Here is a 21,448-nt window from a genome sequence, read left to right as displayed (position 1 = left end):
ATGCAATCGTTATATTTATGCCCAGGCCGTAAGGCCTGGGCAAGCCCACGATAAACGCCCGCGCAGTCCAAGTGACCTCGCCACCCGGTGAGGTCCGCACCCTTCCGAACGCACCCTTTGATACACTCGGACTGAAACACCAGAGGAAAACACCATCCCCAACTCAGGTAGTTGTCAGAACGCATAGGTAGTTGTCAGAACGTAGGGAATAATACCGCCCATAACTCTATCATTGGCCCCCCGTTGCCATGGTGACCGGTGACTGCCGTCCATTGGCTCGTATTCCCAGCTATGGGACCGGCGGATCCAATTTCAACCGAGGGGGGCGTAGCCAGAACACACACACAAACACAAACACACACACACACACACACACACACACAAAAATAGCTAATAGTTAGCTCACAACTTTCCACTTTTCTCTTTCACCTCAATCGCAGTAACATCCGTATACACCACGTCATCGCATCACCAATACGTTTTTTTTATTTTTTTTCAAAACTTTTTTTTTCCAGTTTTTTTTTCTCAATCTTTTTCTCAAAAAAAATTTTTTTTCTCAAAACATTTTTTTTGCGGCCCAAAGGGCCGCAAACTTCTAGTAGTTCATATTTTTGAGAGGTTCTGGGAGGCCACTTATGTTCAAGTGGTTGTGTAGCCCAGTAAGGATCTGCACTATGGCGTCTAGGGCGGTCACGATTATGACATTTTACTTGACGATTAATTGTAACTCAAATAATTGCGATTAACGATTTAATTGTGTTTTTGTCGTTGACAATTACATTTCTGTTTGGCTTTTAGGCTTAAAGTTGCACATGGTAGATATGACACATAACCTAAATATACAAATAAATTACTGACATATTTGACAACTCGATGCGACGCGTTGTGAGCTTGTAGATCTGCTATTTCCACTATTTTTTTACTTTTAAAAAAATATATGAAGATGGAACCGATTATGACAATTTTGAAAAATAATCGCGATTATGTCAAATAATCGCGATTAGACGATTATGTACTAATTGTGACAGCCCTAATGGCGTCCTTCACTGCCCTTCCTTTCTGCTTGGGTTCCCAGCCATCGCTGATGCACACTGACTGGAAGAGATCTGCCATGTGGTGATAGGGGGTTGCTAAACACCTGGAGCGTACCCAAACGGCCCCATGCGTGCACAATATGCAAATGTCAGGTTTTTGATGTACTAGCAGATGTACTAGCAGATATACAAGCTCACAGCGCGGCACCGAGTGCCGCGCTGCGAGCTTGTAGATCTGCTATTTTTGAAAAGTGAACATTCAAATTTTGACCCGATTCTATAAGTGTCTTTTGAATCCTTCTAAGAATTTTTCAAAAACCTATGTTTCTATGTCAGCCATCTGGCCAGCCATCGTCAAAGAAAACGATATATATATATATATATTGTATATCTGCTATTTTTCACTGGTTAAAGCATTCAATAATTCTCGGCCTAAATGGGCTAGGCATCTCATCTCTGTTTTGGGGATTCTGCCTGCGATTTTGATCTCTTGTCGGCGCCCCCCCCCTGCCTTCCCGTTTTTCTCGCTCCATCTCTCTGAACAGCCTCCCAACTATTTGTCTGCACCGCAGACTGTTTGTGTATTTATTCAGGCAGATGACAGTTGGAGCTTCGAAATGTGTCTCAGACGAAGGTCATTCCGCTTGAGCTCTTTACCCCAAACACTTGGTGGTAAAAAAAACTTTATTTGAAACTTAACTAGTAAAACTATAGTGCTCCATTTCTGTTCTATGAGGGGGAAAGAGGAAGAACCCAGATTTCCCTCGGCCGGTCAAGGGATTCGAACAGACTCACTATACCACGACTCGGGATGGGACGATAAGCGATATTATCGTTTATCGCGATAAAAAAACACTCACGATAATCGTATCGTGGAGATTTTAATTTATCGTGGTATCGTCCTCCGTCATGCACGGTGATAAATTCATGATTTGAGGCATTTTGTTCAAAACTGACCAATCCTACCAACTTTGGAAGCCAATGTTAGCCAATCAGGATAGAATAGGAAATATCTGACAAATCTGTCTTGATCACATCACTATAGAGATACTGTGTACAGATTTGTGTGATTTTTGGATAAAATCTGTAGGAGTAATATCAAAGAATGTGTTTTACATAAGTCAGGCTCCTGGTGGCGCTATAAAAGGCAGATGTGAAAAATGCAGGGCAAAGGTTTTTCCTTGGCATCTTGGGAGTGAGCATACAATGTTTTACACTGATCGGTGGAGTTATAGGTAAAAACACGAATCAGCCTGAAAACAACATGGCATATTGTGTGTGAACAAAGTACAAAACTAGTCAAATAAAAAACTTAAATCATAACCTTTGCTGAGTTATTGCAACACAGTAATAATGTGTGATTGTCATAACATCCCATGAAACATCTGGTCTTGTCTCATGGCACACTGGTCTATTGTATTTCTAGGATTAAATGTGTGCTTACCTTATACGAAGTACCAAGGAAATGAAGTTATTCTTCTTCACTGATGCTCCCAGTTCTGCTGTGGAGAGAAAGAGATAGAGTGTAAGAGACTCTTGTAGCTCCTTTGATGAGTTACAATCATTTTATGACAACCACTGTTCCCATTAAGTTGTACTATCTTTTTTTAATTTGATTTCACATTCTGACTTGATGTCAACTGGCGTGATCCATGAAGTGGGATCACAAGCAAATTGGAGCCTGATCACTGCCAATAGGTCCGATGTTGATCCGCATTTTTTATCCACAGATTACCGACGGTTTGACTGATATTTTTGAATCGATTTGAAAAACCGGTGGGCACCAGCCTACTCGGGAACGATGCAGTTTGGAATGCCTGCCCCTTGTTTATGCGTCAAACTCACTGCAGATGGATAACTATCTGATTGGATGCTTGAAAACAGATATTACAAATAAAATGGAAAGATTATTGTCATCTGTTGCCAACAGCATCATGTGTACATTGTGACAGATGTTGATGATACCCACCCACTAACATTGGAAACTAGTAGGGGTGTAACGATACATTTTAATAGCAATTCGATACATATCACGATACATGGTTGACGATATTGGTTCATTCATGGTGATACGATACGATTCGATTCAACGATATACAGTAGTAACTATTTAGCAAAGAAATTAAATCTTTGTGAAAAGTGTGGATAGTGCAGGTTTTTAAGGGAAACATGTATTATTATGGATGGAGTAAACACAGTGATTATCTGCCAAATACATGGATATTGTATATTGACAAACCTGCACCTTGACATGAACCCAGAGATTACACACATTTATCGATAGACCAGTGTAGCTATATGGAATGGAAAAGTAATTAAACCCCTCCTTTTAGTTTTCTCTTCTTAAAAATGCTAAATATAATGCACAAGTAGGTAGTATCGATACAATCGATTCTTTGCACTGCCGATTCGATACGATACAACATAAAACGATACGATTCAATTTTAGCTGTTTTCATTTCGATATACTTCGATTTTTTAAGTTAAAAACGATATTTCGATAGTTACTATATCGTTACACCCCTAGAAATTAGCAACTCCTTACATAGCTCAATGAGTACAGTATGACACCTGCACTGCCAGGGTTTAAGGGTTCAATCCCATGTGCAGCCCAGTAGATCAGAACACAGCATTAGTGCTGCCAGGGTGAGGTATTCAAATCTCACTCTGGTTCAACGCACACTCGAGTGTGGTATGAATAGTGCTTTGTATAAAGCCCTGTTGTAAAAGTACGCATACTGTTCAACCATTCTAATATGTTTTATTACAGATCATTTATCACCCGCTAATTACGTTCTCTTCGTGAGTTCCTTTTGGTTTGTATACAGTCCAAACTCTACAGCTAGAAACTCAGGAGGCTATTTTAGTACGATTACATTAGCCGCCCGAGGTAAAAATGTGCGAAGAACTGATTGCCAGAGAATATCACATATTTTGCACACACGCATGCTGCAGGCATATGCACACACATACCAACACATGGAGACAAGCACCCCATCTCCCCACCTCTCCATATTCACAGCCCTAATTATAGCTCGCCCATTAATCAGCCACAGCTGTAATTATACCACTTTCAATGTGTAATCTGATTGTGGTGGGGGAGATCGCAACACAGAAACTCTCTGCTGCTAGCCCATATGAGGGGGATGACGGGGATGACGGGGGTAAGGGAAAGTGGGTTGTCTTTGATGTTTTGATAAGGAATGGTAGCCTAACCCTGGCATCCCACTTTTGGGCAAGTCATCATTATAAGCCAAATACAAATAAGACCAGCAATAAACGGTTGTATTTTTTAAGCTCACAATGTGTCATACTGCAACGTGTTGTAAGCTTGTAGATCGGCAATCTATTTTAATTCTGTTTTTTACTTTTTTTTGGGTGAAACTGTTGATGGTTAAGGGGTCTTGGTGTACTTCTGTACAGTACGGGCAAGAAAATGTATCAAATAGAAGAAAAATATACTGTAGTTGCGACCTTAAAGTGATAGTTCACCTATTTTTGACATAAAGCTGTGTGAAATACTTGCCATTAAAACAGTGGTTAAAAATGTATTAATTGATTACCAGAGTCCCGTGGTCAGAGTTCTGGTCAGTTTCTAATGAATATTAAGTAGTTCCAATGGGGTGGGGGCCATTTGGCGTGGCCCAATCATTGAAAAAAGATGAATCCACAAAACTAGCGTCATTTGTATTGTTGGCCTATTTCTACCATATAGAGTGAGGTTTCGTTCTGATCAGCTGCCTGCAAAGCACCTTGTTTTGGAGAAATATGTTGCAGCGGCGTAGTGATACTGGACACAAAAAATAGTACCATGTGACAGAGGGGTCAAAGTTGAACGAAAGTTGGTATATTTGGTAGAAATAGGTCAACAATACAAATGAAGCTAGTTTTGTGGATTCATCTATTTTTAAGTATTTCACACAGCTTCATGTCAAAAATAGGTGAACTATCACTTTAAAATCATCATTTCAATGCTTACAATAGCAAAGAAATACCCTTGAAACTATCAGTGAAACTACCAGATCTAAAGATCCTTGCACATTGCTGCGTTTTTTAGGACGAATATAGGAGCAGATTTCGGAGCACGATAAAAAAAAATCGAGCTCACGTTATGTCAGTCACGTTTGCACACTGCCACCCTTATTTGGTCCGTTTTTTTTTTGTTTGTTTTTCTGACATGGGTCGATTTTTTTCAGTTTTTCACAGCTGTCGCCAATGGGTCCCTGCTTTCATTCTCTCTCAGCTAGGGTCAGTGTGCAAGGAGGACCTTTATCAATGTACTGCTAAATTAGCCAGCACTCCAGCAGCTGCTGGTGTTATTTTTGCCACAGTGGTTAAGGTATGCATGCATACAGAATCCACAGCAGAGATCAACTAATTAAAAGTGAATATGTATGTGAATACTGTAAATGTAGCCTGTAGCTGGGCCTGTTTGTATACGTGTGTGTGGTGTATGTATTTGTGTGTATACAGCATGAAATCTGCGTTACTCGCCTACGTGAGTTGCCTGAACACCGCAGTACACTCTGCGCTTATTAAGGACAGCGGGCTATTATTCAAGGCTTGGTTTATTTTTACTGTGTGTGTGTGTGTGTGTGTGTGTGTGTGTGTGTGTGTGTGTGTGTGTGTGTGTGTGTGTGTGTGTGTGTGTGTGTGTGTGTGTGTGTGTGTGTGGTTCAAGTCAGGTGAAATGGAGGTTCACACTGTGCATCCCAATGCCTTTGCCCCTGGCATTCGTGAATATGAAACCACACACACATATCTCGTTGGCGTATTTATTGCCAGGTTGATATAAGACTCTCTCTCTCTCTCTCTCTCTCTCTGTCCGCTCTATGTGACCGGGTTGGTGAGCGTTCATTGTCTCCGCCATTGTCTCCGCCAGGCCGAAAGGCATGGCCGAGACTATGATTTCGCCCCTGTCCGTCCGTCCGTGTGCGTGTAGGAATGGGACGATAAGCAATATTATCGTTTATCGTGATAAAAAACACTCACGATAATCGTTTCGTGGAGATTTAATTTATCGTGAAATCGTCCTCCGTCATGCACTGTGATAAATTCACCTTTTATTTGCCGAGCTGCATATCCGGTACCACTTAAACCCTCTATAATTGGTAAAAGGTACTTAATATACATACTTGATACAGTCTTTTTTTCCCACTTTCTATCAAATGTCTTTGCCAAAAAATAGCCGATCTACAAGCCGGGACACGTTGTGAGCTTGTAGATCTGCTATTTTTTGTCAAATGTTCCGGCCCAGGATAATGGATTTTGATTATCACGATAATATCGTAAATCGTGATTTCTTTTGTCACAGTCGTGATATGACATTTTCATATCGTCCCATCCCTACGTGCGTGTCTGTCTGTCCGTCCGTCCTTCAGCCTGTGAACAGCTAATCTCCGGCACCGTTGGCACGATGAAAGCAAAACCGTACACGTACACTCCCTGGGTGCCAGAGCAGAACTTCTGCCCTAAATTTTTCACATGGGCCTGTTATAGCGCAACCAGGAGGCGGGTTTGTGCAAAACACACTTTTGGACATAGCTCTGGTCCATAGCTATTTTGGACAGTACTCGTAGAGATTTTGTCCAAAAGTCACGCAAATCGGTAGACGGTATCTCTATAGCCATTAAACGAAACGGGTCTTTCAGATTTGCATATATTCCATCCTGATTGGCTTAGATTGGCTTCCAAAGTTTGCAAGAGTGCTCCCTTTTCAACAAAATGTCTCAAATCATGAACACAGATTGCGATTTCCGTGCAAATTTGCACACACATTCTCAATAGGACATGGAACAAATGCCACCCTTTTCACATTGGCCTGTTACAGCAAAACTTTTGCAAAACACATGTAAAACATTTGAGTACTTTTCCCACCCCTGCTCAAGGGGCCCACAACCTGCTAGTTGGTTATTTATCTCCAGTCAACACGCTGGCACCATGAAGGGCAATGGTGAGCTGGGGGGCATGATGACACGTATACGGTATGTATAGCCTCAAAACACCAGTTCAGCTGATGCAGATGCTGGTGTGTGAGCCTATATATATATAGGTGAGGGCCTTGCCGTGTTATGTTGATCTGAGTCAAGATGACTGCACATGAACAAACCCACCGCCTCCCCGCAAACACACACGCACACACACACACACGCACACGCGCGCACACACACACACACACACACACACACACACACACACACACACACACACACACACACACACACACACACACACACACACACACACACACACACACACACACACACAATGCACTCCAGGGGCCTGCCTCCGACACGCAGAGCTGCCTTGCAGCATTCTGGCCCCAGCTGTACTATGAAACGCTCAAACAGCTCCAACTGCCACCTGACACCTCCTTAAAAGATGTGCTTTTGCTCCGCTCATCTGTGTGCAGGCAAAAGTACATCGACGTACATATATAATATACACAGATAATAATGCTAATAGAAACAAAGTTGACGTTCATTCATGGCCCAATTCCTGCGTCGCAATCTATCCAATAAACGCACTCGTCTTCGCCCAAGTGACTGTCTGAGACAAAGGCCAACTAAACAAATGGCTGCCTTCGTGGCTGTGCAGCGTTAACCCATTTAGGCCCAGAATTATTGAATGCTTTAACCAGTGGAAAAATAGCAGATCTACAAGCTCACAGTGCGGCACCGAGTGCCGCGCTGCGAGCTTGTAGATCTGCTATTTTTGAAAAAGTCCTGAAAATGTGTGCAAATCTTTGAATATATGTATTTTCAAAGCGAACGTTTGTAACTCAAATTTTGCTTCTGGGTGGTCCCTGGAACTAAATATTTTGAGATGCGGGTCCGTGGCCAAATAAATATCATTTTGGGGGTCCTTCACATGAAAAGGTTTGAGAACCACTGACACAGTAGTCTCTCAAGAACAGACTAACTGAGCTCCAGTTAAGTGAAAAGGACCTTTTCTTTGACGATGGCTGGCCAGATTGCTGACATAGAAACATAGGTTTTTCAAAAAGTCTTAGAAGGATTCAAAAGACACTTATAGAATCGGGTCAAAAAATTCTAATTGTCAAGATTTTTCAAAAATAGCAGATCTACAAGCTCGCAGCGCGGCACTCGGTGCCGCGCTGTGAGCTTGTATATCTGCTATTTTTCAATAGTTAAAACATAAAATAACGATACACATTACAGTGTGCCCGTTCTGAATGGGTTTAAATCACCGCTGCAGACATCCCCGGGTCCCATCTGCAGTGTATGCGGTATAAAACAGATGTCGCGGTGACGGTGTGCAGGCCCCCACTCTGCTGCGTTAGAATCTACACCGAAAGCGATAGCGAGCCTCTGGCTCCACTCCGTCTCAGTGACAACGTTGTTTTTGCAACTGGTTGGCGCTGCCCCGGCCCGGCCGGGTTCCAAGACATACACGCGAGCTTTGATACTGTATCCATGCGTCTCTCGTCCCGGGCCACGTCACAAAGATGGATGGAAAGTAGTGCGCGCGACTCTGCGTGTTATGCGTGCGCGTTGCTATCTGTGTTGCACTTCGTTGTGTTGTGTTTCTGCTTTCTGGAGAAGGTACAGTAACAGACTGAAGAGACAGAGAGAGAGAGAGAGAGAGAGAGAGAGAGAGAGAGAGAGAGAGAGAGAGGCAGACGGAGAGGGGATGGTATCTGGGGGTGCATGCGTGTGAGGGAGAACTATCCGGATGGGTTCTCCACATAATCGTTGCCGTTAGGCAGAAACCTTGTATATACGTCATAATATGATGCTGTTGTGCCAAAGTAGAAAAAAATTGCTCATCTCTTGTGACATACAACGCGACACATTGTGAGCTTAATGTAGGCCTGATATTTTTGAAAGGTTTTCAGTAGGGGTGTAACGATATAGTAACTGCATCGAAATATCATTTTTAACTTAAAAAATCGAAGTATATCGAAATGATAACAGCTAAAATGGAATCGTATCGTTTTATTTTGTATCGTATCGGCAGTGCAAAGAATCGATTGTATCGATACTACCTACTTGTGCATTGTATTTTGTATTTTTAAGAAGACAAAAGTAAAAGGAGGGGTTGAATTACTTTTCCTTTCCATATAGCTACACTGGTCTATCGATAAATGTGTGTAATCTCTGGGTTCATGTCAAGGTACAAGTTTGTCAATATACAATGTCCATATATTTGGCAGATAATCACTGTGTTTACTTATTTATATCGATAATAATACATGTTTCCCTTAAAAACCTGCACTATCCACACCTTTCACACAGATTTATTTTCTTTGCTAAATAGTTACTATATCGATTTTAAATCATTAAATCGAACCGTATCGTATCGCCATGAATGAACCAATATCGTCCATGTATCGTATCGTCAACCATGTATCGTGATATGTATGGAATCGCTATTAAAATGTATCGTTACACCCCTAGTTTTCAGCTATACAAGCCTGAAATAGGGACGCCAAGTGGGAATTGGTTAAATCAGTGTTTTTTTATTACCTATTAAGGACGGGAACTCCTTTTTGTGTTTTTAACCTTCAGGCCGGGAATACATTTTGTGTTGTTGTTACTATGACAGTATACTGTATAGTAACACAATTGTTTTGTATTTAAAATATATATATAGTTGTAGTTTTTCTGAACACTTAGGTCAGGCTTTGGAGGGCATTTTTTAGAATCGGCCTTATGTCTAAATGGGTTAATATCTAACCAATGAAATGTATTAAGAGCTTGCGACTAAATAATAATAACACTGAATGGATTTTGTACGCACATTCTTTTTTGCATTTCCTGAACGGTAACACGTTGGGACATACCAGGTTTCCGCCTCAACAGCAACAATATAAATACATTTTATTCCTATTGTGGTGCAGTGTTGTGAATCTCAGGATCATGAAAAACACATGCTGCTGGATGGTGCGTAGGTTAGTAATAAGCCAATGCAATAACATAATTGCATCATAACACGACACACATGCCATTGTTTACTATAAAAGATTTGGATACGATAATTTTGTGAGCATATATAATGCACTGCATAAGCAGTGTAGCCCACAGTAGAGTAAACACAACTACAGTTTATTTCCAGACAGCATTGCTGTGAAGTACTTTGGGGCCAAGGAAATGTTTGAAACAAAGCACAAAAAAAGAAAGGATATTGCTCCCTTTGAAAGAACTACCCCCCCGTCTGTCTTATGTCTGCTCTGTTTGCATTCAGTGCAGCTTTTATCACTGCACTTGGAATTTAAGCTTATTGTATGCTTACACTCATTGTGTAATTCACTCTAGACATACTGTTCCATAAGACTGTCAGCTGAAGTAATTGGCATTTTCAAAAAACTATATTTCTTTGCATGTCCTACTGATGGGACTGTAGAGTTCCTGGCCAGGACGCTAGCAGAGAGAAAGTGCACAGTAGTTAAACATGTCCAGTGTTTCTCCCTCCGCATCATCAGCGCCCCCACACCCTAGGGCAGGGGTCTTCAACGTTTTCAGGCCGGGGACCCCCAAACTGATGGGGAGATGGAGCAGGGACCCCCTACCACCTCGTAGGGTGGGGGGGTCGGGGCTACGACATATTTTTTATTTTAAACATGTACAAGTTACAGCGAGCAGGGTGGGCCGTACCACTACCATTTCTAAACATACTACTTATTAACTGAGAACCAATGTCAATAATATCAACAATCTGTCAATTGCATAGTAATAATGTATTCAAGCTATTCAAAATGGATAGAATCATGAATTATTTTTTAACATAAATGTGAAAAAAAACTAAAAACAAAAAAAAACATTTTTTGATTTTTTTTTAAGCAATAATTTTGCGGACCCCCTGCAGTACCTCCGCGGACCCCCTAGGGGTCACGGACCCCCTGTTGAAGACCCCTGCCCTAGGGTATACGCAGTTCTATGTTAGCCATGCCCAAATGTGACGTCAGTACTGTGACATCATATTGATGACAGAGTGTGCTCCATATATGGGGATTTGCAGAGTTTGAAAAAAAGAAAAAAAAATACATGTACCGATTGTTCTGGCATATCATAACATTAGATTATCTCCGAGTCCGGAATTCCCCTTTAAGACATAAGCCCCTTCTCCACTACAGGGTCAAACCAGAACTAGAAACAGAACCTTCCAGAACCAAGAACTTTAAAAAACCCGTGAAGTTCCGGGACCTTAAGTTTTCATATAACCAGACCCAACTGAGAATGTCCAGAGTAAAAGAAAAAGCTGCCGCCTGCGCACCACATTTATCATGCAACAAACAAACAGAATGACAAAAGACCAGAAGAGACTTGTTTTAAAGGTATTGAATTCATAAATTGAGAGCTTCTAACAGAAAGGTCCGGCGTTGTGTCCATAGTGTTTCTGTGTGCTTCCCAGATTATTGTTCTGTCGGAATTGGATTTAAAAAATGGCTGCATGGGTTCCCAGAACTAAAGTTTAGTACTGCCTCAAGAGCAAGACCCAAAAAAGGCTCCCAGAACCTCATCTGAAACCGGGCTGTGCGCTATGGAAACAAAACCAAAACCAAAGAAAAAAAAGGTTCAGGTTCTGGAAAGTTCTGGTTCCACCTCATAGTGGAAAGGGGGCTATATCTTCCAGACAGGGCCAGGACTGTTTCTGCTTTCCTGGAGTGAAGAACACATGTGGCCAGCCTGGACTGACCATGGAGGACATGTGACCACTTCTGGAGTGGCCTGGGGGAATCAAACATTTAAAATACATTTGTGCAAAAACATATAAAAAGCAGTGGGAAGCTCTACTGGCTACCGAGGCATTACTTCCATTCCTTTTATTAAAGCTAGACATTTTCAGGGTCAAGGGGTTCAGAAGTCAGCGATGGCATTAGCCGATAAGATGGCATTAGCCCATAAGGAGATGGAATGCGGATCTGGTGAGACCCCCGCAGAAGTGCAGTGGCCCAAGTAGAAACCAGCGGGTCAGCCGAGCAAATTAAATTGCTCTTACAAAATGCGAAACACAAAGTTTTCTGCAAGTGAGGCTGCAAACTATTGTGATGATCCGCTCACTATAATCCATAGCATCCATCAGACAGCAGAGGTGCAATGTTGGAACAGGCCATTTAACTTGTGAAAATTGAAAGGTCAGTTTTAACCTTTTGTTCGTGAATCTCAACTCAACTCAAAATGTGTTTTTATAGCACATTTAACATGACAAGTCAACTGTACAAGTTAATTACAAAGAGCCAAACAAAAATACAGTAACAATTTCCTAATGGAAAGGTTGGTGAGTGTGTATGTGTCTCTCTCTCTCTCTCTCTCTGAGAGAGGAGTGACTAGTTTCACTGTACCTCCGACACAAAGCACTCATTCTCTCTCTGCGTCACACACAACACAGCTCTCTCTGCTGCGTCATGAAGCCACTCTGCTCACCCCCTGCGTTCTAAACCCCCGGAGTGCGGGCTTAAGAATGCCCCCGCCGCTGCTTCTCGTTTCATTGGCTTGCTGCTTACGAGCGCAAAACCTCTCCAGCTTCTGTCGGCGATGAAATATGGCTGGCCTAGTTTCTACTGGTGTGAAGATGAATTCATCTGTGGCAGTCACCTTCGCAGCAAGGGGAAGAAGGAGGGGGGGGCTCATTTTAATAAGGTGCGTTATTGCGTCGAGCGAAGGCTCATCTTCCATCAGTCTTGGGAGACCTGGTTTGCCCCCTGTGAGTGTCAGCGTGCAGCCGAGCACAGTATGATTAAGATACCTATTCATACCTGTGCCACGCGTGTCAGTGTGCACCGCATTGTTATTACCGTATGGTACCTATTCATATATCATATATATCGTCACTGTCGGGCAGAAACCTTGTATCTCCAAGTTTCAAAGTTGTATGTTTTTTTTTCGCAAAGTAAAGCCCTGTTTCATCATACAAGGCCGTCGCACAAAGGTAGTGAAATCAGCAGATCTACAAGCACACAACGCCTTGCGGTGCGAGGCGTTGTGTGCTTGTAGATCGGCTGTTTTCACTAGTTTAAATCATTTTTTAAATGATAAATGCAAAACGAACGGTTTTGGACTTACAAGGTTTCCACCCGACAATGACGAAAAACCACTCTGTAGCAATGCACTGCAGTATAGTATTGCACATGTACCTGTGCATTGTTTTGTTTAGTTTTAGTTTTTTTCTGGTGGCCCGTGGACCACCAGTGGTCCTTGAGGGGGTTCCAGGTGGTCCCCAGCCAAATGATGGTGAGTTGGTAACCAATGTATTGGAGGGCATTTGCAACGATGTAAAATAAATGTCCATATATTACATTTCATTTCACCATCAGTTGATGATTAACAGCTTCAACTGAGTCTGAAGACGTTGCCATCCAGCTACCTCAGTTGTGTTGCCCAGTACAGTGTGTACAACATAGCAAGAAAACTCACTCCATCATAGTTTATGTTGTCACGGCCAAGGGCACATGGTACATTGTTACGACGCATTTATTAGGTTTTCTCATCTGATTCGGTGAGCTGTCGTCAATTCCAGTGGTGACAGGACATCATTTGATTGGTAACCAAATGCGGTGCAACACCGCAACGTGCAGAGCGATTTTGACAAATTACTCATACCTTTGTATGTCCCGCGGCTTCCTCGGGCTTGGTGGAAATGGCAGCCTCCAAAAGTGCATTTACAACAGTGGTTTAGAGATGTTACCGATAAATCGGCAATGGATCGGATCGGGCCGATCAAAGCGTGATCGGCGATAATCGGTGGTTTAGATCAAAAGGTAAATTCACCGATCCGATCCGATCGGTGCATCCGATCAACCAGCCGTTCAGTATGCCCACTTGAGGCCATTTTGGGGTATTGATTTCCACAGTGCTGATTGCTGAAGGAATAATTAGTTACTGCTATGATAATAAATACATAGTAATGCTGGTAAATAACTATAAGGCAAATATACAAATGAATTCATGAGTGAATTAATTAATTAAAGTTAAAACATTAACATTTAGAAAATATAAATAATATATAAATAATAACTTGATCGGATCGGTGATTGATCGGTATCGGGTGATCAAACTTTTGTGGTCGGTGCTCGGTGATCGGTTCCAAAAAACCTGATCGGACCATCCCTAGTTCCCAAGCACCTTTTCTAGTTAAAGGTAGGGTAAGGGATTTCACTTAAGTCTCAGTTTCAGTTTTCATGTAGGTGACAGGCGGGGGCTTTCCTCCAATCATGATCAAGTCGGTGTGGGCCTTGGTGCGCGTAAGGCCCGCCCCCCACTCGACCATGATTGGAGGAAGGCCACACTCTATCCTGATTGGAGGATAACCTGTCACCCAACAGTTTTGGTGGAGCAACTGAAACTGCTTTTTTCTCCTCACAGGGGGATAAGGCTGAAGTCCAAATATGCACCAAACACTCTATAGTAACTAGTACTATCAGAACATAGACGCATTTTGTTAATATTGGAATTAAATGAAATTGAATTAAACTGATTAGTTTAATTACCTGTTGCATGTGGTTACTGAACATTTACTGTATTTGCAAAATGAAGTGATTCTGACTTACCTGGATAGGACAAGGAACAGGTGCATGCGTGCTTCGGTTTGCTTGTGTGGACGCAGGCACTCACATATGCTTGCTTGCTTGCTTTTGCGGGCACGCGTGTATGTACGTGCACATATGTGTGGGTTGGGGAGAATATATATGCGACATAAATCGCTGTGAATTATACATGTCCTGCAGAGTGCAGACACAGCTCACTGGCTCTTGTGGGATCCCAAGGCTCAGCCTCAACCACGACGGTTCCTGTTCAGAACTAGATAGCCAGTCTCACGAGGTGGGCATTATGACAATTAACTCTCAAATACCTGGAACGCGCCCGAGTCGCGTTAGATTTTAACCACTTTAACCATTATAGTATGCTTTAACTTTAGAAAAATAGCAGATATACAAGCTCACAGCGCGGCACCGAGTGCCGCGCTGCGAGCTTGTAGATCTGCTATTTTTGAAAAATCTTGAAAATGTGTGCTAGTCTTTGAATATCTTTGACCCGATCTTTGACCCGACTTCTAAATCCTTCCTCTAAATCAGTGGTTCTCAAACTTTTTCATGTCAAGGACCCCCAAAATTACAGGTATTTAGCCACAGACCCCCATCTCAAAATATGTTGTTCCAGGGACCCCCCAGAAGCAAATATTTGAGTTACAAATGTTTGCTTTTAAATGGATATATTCAAAGACTTGCAAAGAAAAATCATGATTTTTCAAAAATAGCAGATCTACAAGCTCGCAGCGCGCACTCGGTGCCGCGCTGTGAGCTTGTATATCTGCTATTTTTCAATAGTTAAAGCAGTCAATAAGGCCTAAATGGGTTAATGAGTTGGACTGCAAGGTTCTTTCACATTCATCCAGCTCCCACCTTGGAGCTGCCCTGTTCTTTAAATACATGAACCCTTGGTGTTCCTATTTTGGGTATGCCATTAAGGCATACATTTATACATTTTCCTTTTCGATTTCTTTCTCCAGAAGGGCAAAAATAGCAGATCGACAAGCTCCCAACTTGTAGAACAGCTGTTTTTTGCAATTTATTGTCAAGGGATTCAAATTGGTGATTTATGCATTTGTGACCCTAAAGGTTGGCCAAATGGTCAAGGTTCCAAGAATCTACGGATGTCGATTTGTCCACGAATGTCGATTAACTAACTAAGGAAAACACAACAAACCAGGAACTTAAGATAACTAGTCTGTAAACAGGCTATGCCTTCCACGAAGGGCTCTGGCAGCCCTCCCTTGGTGTTGTCTACCTGTCGTTAGCTCCAGGCGAACTGAGCATTTTCCCCCCTTGACATTTCCAGCCTCCCTTTTTTTTTTCGTGTTTTTTTCTGATCGGCTGGCGGAAAATTGGGGGAAGGGCCTTTGTTCCTTGCGTGGAACAAAGCATACGAAACAGCGGCCTACCTTTATCCGTCTAGCCTGTCTTAAGCGTGTGGCCCTGGGTAACGCGACTGGCTCATTGCCTGGGTGTTTTTATGGAGAACTAGTCTGTTGGTGCCGTAGCCATGGAGACGTGTACATGGACCTTGTTTGGTTGCATGCAAACATGGCGGCGGGAGTCAGATCCAGAGTCGCGCGAAGCTCGACGCAGGAGAGGAGGCCCAGACGCACTGTCGCCGTGAAAGCCCGTAACTTGGACCGGAGGAGCCCTCGCCGTGGAGGCTTGTGACATCGATCGGAGGTGCGGTCGCTGTGGAGGTCCGGGTAACGGCGGCGGAGTTACGTGGGCGGAGGCGGAGGCGCCCTGGCCGTGGAAACTTGTTTCATTGACCGGGGGCGCTGACGCTGTGGTGGTCCGTGGTGTACGTGGGCCAAGACGGCGGAGGAGCCGCTGTACCGAGGCTCGGAACGGACGATTGCAACGCGCGCACAATATTAAAATATTGTTCCATCCCGTGCCATCCAAATGACTTTCCCCCATGCTTCTTGGAATTGCGGAGAGGGGCCATCTGCGTTTTTCTTTGTTGTGACTCGAGTCTCGACACTGGTCACTTCTCTTTTTTTTTGCACAGACTTTTGGACACTTTCTTTTTTGGTTCTGCACTTTTATTTTTATTTAGGCTAAGCATTATCATTATTGTCTTGGTGCAGACGCCTATGTATAGACCTACTGTATATTTGTGTATATATATTTTTGGCACTGTGTTGATAAGTAGTTCCTAATGTTTGGATGAATGGACCATTGTAAGTTCTTTGAGTTTGCAATATGCTTAGAAAAGTCACTTAAAATTGCACTACTATTCTTTTGTTGTGTTGTGTTTTTTTCTTTTTCAAACTGTTCTCGACACTATATATATATATATAATTAACTTAACTAATTGCTCTGTATGGTTGATTCTCCTGTATTGTTTTCTGTATTTCTTCTTTCTTGTTTGTTTTTGTCGCTCGGCTGTACACAACAGTCCTTTTTCTTTTTCTTACTGTCCTGTAACCTTAACTGCTGTGCTGCCTCTGGGTGACTTAATTTCCCCTGCCCCTTCTTTGTATATACTTACTGTTTGTTTAGACTTACTGTTTTCTCTTTTTTTTTCTCTCTAATTTTCTTTTATTTACATATCTACTGCATAGTACTGTGTTCTATTCGTCTGTCATTCAATGTTATATGAGATACTTTAATGGTTTCCTGTTGAAATAAGCTTAGTCTTTTCAGGATCTCCTTTTAGTAGACCTTGTACCAGTGAACTGTACCGTCATGAAACTGTACCTTTTCCTATGCAAACTTCTAATAAAGCCTTCAATCAATCAATCAACCTTATATACAAGGTGAGACCCACCCACAATTAGTAATTGGCACCAAACAAGGCTAACCATGGCCATGGACTACACAATTACATATTTTATGAGCAAACTCGAAATGCATTTCCAGGCATCGAATCATTCAACAAACAAGTACCATAATATTTGACAATACAAATAACATATTAATAATAGTCCCCAACACTGGCTGCAGAACAGACACACCTCAAGCCAGCTTGATGACAGTCAATCATTGGAAGCAGCTGTGCAGTGTGCACAGTAATGTCCAGTTTTACACTGTGGAGTCCTTAACTCAGCGGGTGCCCACGAGGTGTCTACACGCCAATCTCTTTGATGTCTCTGGAGGCCCACGACGCGTTGACGTGTTTACTGTATTTACAGTATTAACTTTAAATCTCACCGTTTGGTTGGGGCTGCGCCTGGATGTAGCCCATTAGCCGCTAGTCGCTTCGAGTCGACGCTGAGAGCATCGCACGGCCGTTTTTCTCCGTATACTCCAATGCATTTCCCCATCTTTAACGCCTTTATCTCTGATGTTTGTTTTATGGCTAAAACTGTGGCTTGGTGCGGCAAAATGTCCAAATTTTGATCGGCAATGAATAGCTATGATCAACACTGGCCCATACAGTAAGTTACAATAACATCCTGTCTGCGCTCATGTGACCAAGTGACGTCATGACGCATGCATTGACGCAGCAGGGCCGGATTCAATACAATGGTGGTGGGCCTGGGCAGCAAGAGGGGATAAATGGGGCAATCCAGGGGCACCCGATGTGTTAAGTGTCTACTGTCTATAGGGCACGGGCTGCCCCGTGACAGTGACATTTATTTGCCAGTCCATACAGGCAAGCTGGGCAATTGCCTAGATCAAGGGCTACCTAATGTACCATTTGAAACCATGCCCGAAACACCCTGGATGAATAACCCTTGGCTTCCCTTTGGCATCCATGTAACCAACAAGAGTTAACCAACAAGCTTTGCACTGCAGCGCATGCGGCCTTTCAGCATCCGTCCTATTTTCTCCACGCAGTGAGGCAGTACACATTACTGAGGGATTTGCATTGGTGTGAGTAATTTCATTTTGGAAGCTGAATGCAATATAGTGATATTGGCAGAAAGCAATTTGAACCAGCCTATTGGAGTGGTTATGCAGAGGATGCCATAGGAATAAGGTCAGCTCAACAATGTGTGTGTGTGTGGTCTACTTAACCGTTGACAATCCTCACCGTCATTGAAAGGGTTAAAATCATGGCGCCGTTGACGGTGAGGACTGTTAATCTTACTGTATTTACTGTAAAAGTATAATTACTTACAGTACGTCGCTCCGGTCCCGCCCGCATCGGTAATGTCCGCGATTTGTTTAAAACGCACGTTGGGCGTGCACGCAAAGTGAAGCTCCGCCATAGTAAATCCATTGAGAGGCCCATAAAGAGACTTCATTTACTCAAAAAGAGACATTTTGAGCCAAAGGGTGGGCAGATTACTGTACAAAATTCACTCGGCTGGGCGCAACCATGTTTCTCTTCTGGACAGTGTGGTGTCATGTGACTAGATGACGTAATCGTTGCCATCAAGTGATAATCCAAACAAACTAAAACAACCCCCTTCCGGCACTTCAAAATAATAGCGGCGGCCTACGGAGAAAGCGGCGCGGCACCAAGGCACCAAGCATCCCTTCAGATTAAAAGGCAGTAGATGTGTTAAGGAGTGTTCAAAGTGTAAGTAGTTATATTGTATTTCCGTTGCGTATGGTCAGTTATTGGACTGCGTACAGCTTTTGTGTGGTGTTCCCTAGTGGCTGTGAGTGTCCAAAACAAAGTGGCTCAATTGAGATTTCGCCTAGAGCAGGATAAATGGCTTGGACCGGTGCTATTCATTTGCCCTTTCATTCACACCATGTACGTGGGTGACAATGGTGAAGTGTTGAGGTGGCTCTGCACACATTAAAGGGCCAGTTCACCTCTGGGACAACCACATCTTATTGTATTGTTGTTTGGGACACGATCAACACAATCCTGAGTTATTTTTTGTGTTCAATCTGTGTTTTGAGATATTTTAGTATTTCAGCATGAATGATGATGCATTTTTGCATCATATGATGCAGCATGATGACTCATATGATGCAAAATGCATCATGAAATACTAAAATATCTCAAAACACAGATTGAACACAAAAGAATAACTCAAGATTGTGTTGATCTTGTCCCAAACAACAATAAAATAAGATCTGGTTGTCCCAGAGGTGAACTGGCCCTTTAAGTGCCTATCCCAGGTATGCGTGCGATATATAAAAGGCTGCATGAAGTGCTGATCCCGGGTATACGCGTGATATATACTGTAAATCAGTGTTTCTCAACCACTGTGCCTGGGGACCTTTGGTGTGCCCCTGAAACTGCTTGAAAGCCAGTATTGTATTTATCATTTTAAAAATGATTTAAACTAGTGAAAACAGACGATCTACAAGCACACAACGCCTCGCACCGCAAGGCGTTGTGTGCTTGTAGATCTGCTGTTTTCACTACTGTTGTGCGACAGCCTTGTATGATGAAGCAGGGCTTTACTTTGCGAAGAAACGTACACATTTGAAACTTGGAGATACAAGTTTTCTTCCTGACAGTGACAATATTTACACCCCCGTATTATGTTCGTATGCCCATGGATTCTTGGGACATGAAAAGTGTACCCATGCAGAAAAAAGGTTGAGAAACACTGCTGTTAATACAGTAAAGTTGTTTCTCCTCACCGTGGAGTCTGGGCTGTCCATTGTGCATCCGTAATGTCCGCGGGTATTTACAATGCACGTTGGCGTGCACGCGAAGTGAATATCCTCCATAGAAACCCATTGATCTTCCATCAAAGACGCCTCATTATCTCTAAAAAATACATTTTGATCCCACGGCTGGCATTTTTCACGGCAAAATAGCGCTTGTATGATGTCTTTTTAACGATTGCGGCCATGACACCCTCCTGCTTCTAAACTAGATCCGGGTCAAGGTTGAAATAAGTAAAGTGACCAAAAATCAGCGCAATTTCCGCCCGGCCCTTCAAAATAAGAGCGGAGGGCTATGGGAGAAAGTGCTGGCACTCTGCGCCCCTTATCCCTTCAAAGTAAGGAGCACTAAATGGGTAAAAAAAAAAAAAAAAAGGATTTTTGATGCAGCTCGTTTTTCAGTCAAACATTTTTTGACAAACATTTTTTGTCAAGAGGCCTCCGAGTGTAGGATCACGGATTCCGAGATGGCTGGCCCAGAATAACAGCACACTACTCTGTGATTCACACTGTGTTTCCTGGCATGGTAGGTACTAGGTAGAATCCAACCTGCAGACACTGCACTAAATGCTCATTACGGTAATGGAGGTGAGGGGAGAAGGGGAGGGAAGGAACGCCGCTGGTGGCGCCCCACCCCCCAAAAAGAATCAGAGGCATCAGCAGTGTGACCGGCGCCACACACACACACACACACACACACACACACACACACACACACACACACACACACACACACACACACACACACACACACACACACACACACACACACACACACACACACACACACACACACACACACACACACACACACACACACACAAGGCCACAGCACACAAGCAATGTGCTTAAAATTCTGCGTTGCTAATGGAGTTTTGCAGCCTCCGTTCTTTGAATGCGTATAAAGAGGTTTAGTACACGGTGTAACCCAGGCATACAAATGGGTTTACGTGTGTGTGTGTGTGTGTGTGTGTGTGTGTGTGTGTGTGTGTGTGGGCTTGCAAAGCTATCTTTGTGGGGACCTCATGTCCCCACAAAGATAGTACAATCCCGGGAAAAAAACGTGTGGGGACAAATTAATACGTCCCCACAAGGTCTTTAGGGGTTAGGTTAAGGGTTAGGGTTAGGGTTAGGGTTTAGGGTTAGGGTTAAAATGAATGGAATGTCCCCACAAAGTAGCAATTGCAAACCTGTGTGTTTGTGTGTGTGTGTGTGTGTGTGTGTGTGTGTGTGTGTGTGTGTGTGTGTGTGTGTGTGTGTGTGTGTGTGCGTGCGTGTGTGACAGAGAGTGCACATGCTTGATGGAGGGCCATTCCAAATTTAACAATGCTCCTTTTTTTTCAAAAGGTCAGGCTATTATTCCGCTAATGTTGCATGTCATTACAGAAAT

At 43.0% G+C, this 21,448-nt stretch overlaps 1 protein-coding gene across 2 annotated transcripts in view; it reads right to left on the bottom strand.

Moving 5' to 3' along the window:
• Nucleotides 1–21,448, bottom strand: part of adarb1b (adenosine deaminase RNA specific B1b) — a 247,942-nt gene that overhangs the window by 131,355 nt on the left and 95,139 nt on the right. Inside the window, exon 3 of one of the 2 annotated variants that reach the window (XM_080753711.1) lies at nucleotides 2,479–2,536. The gene's annotated coding sequence lies outside the window, so the exon portion shown is untranslated. The remainder of the gene's footprint in view (nucleotides 1–2,478; nucleotides 2,537–21,448) is intronic. The other variant, XM_080753712.1, reaches the window with a different exon arrangement.

This window comes from Nannobrachium achirus (assembly GCF_963921795.1).
Source record: "Nannobrachium achirus genome assembly, chromosome: 22".
Lineage (NCBI taxonomy): Eukaryota > Metazoa > Chordata > Actinopteri > Myctophiformes > Myctophidae > Nannobrachium > Nannobrachium achirus.
Note: the sequence above shows the minus strand (reverse complement) of the source record. Positions and strands in the feature narration are given on the sequence as shown.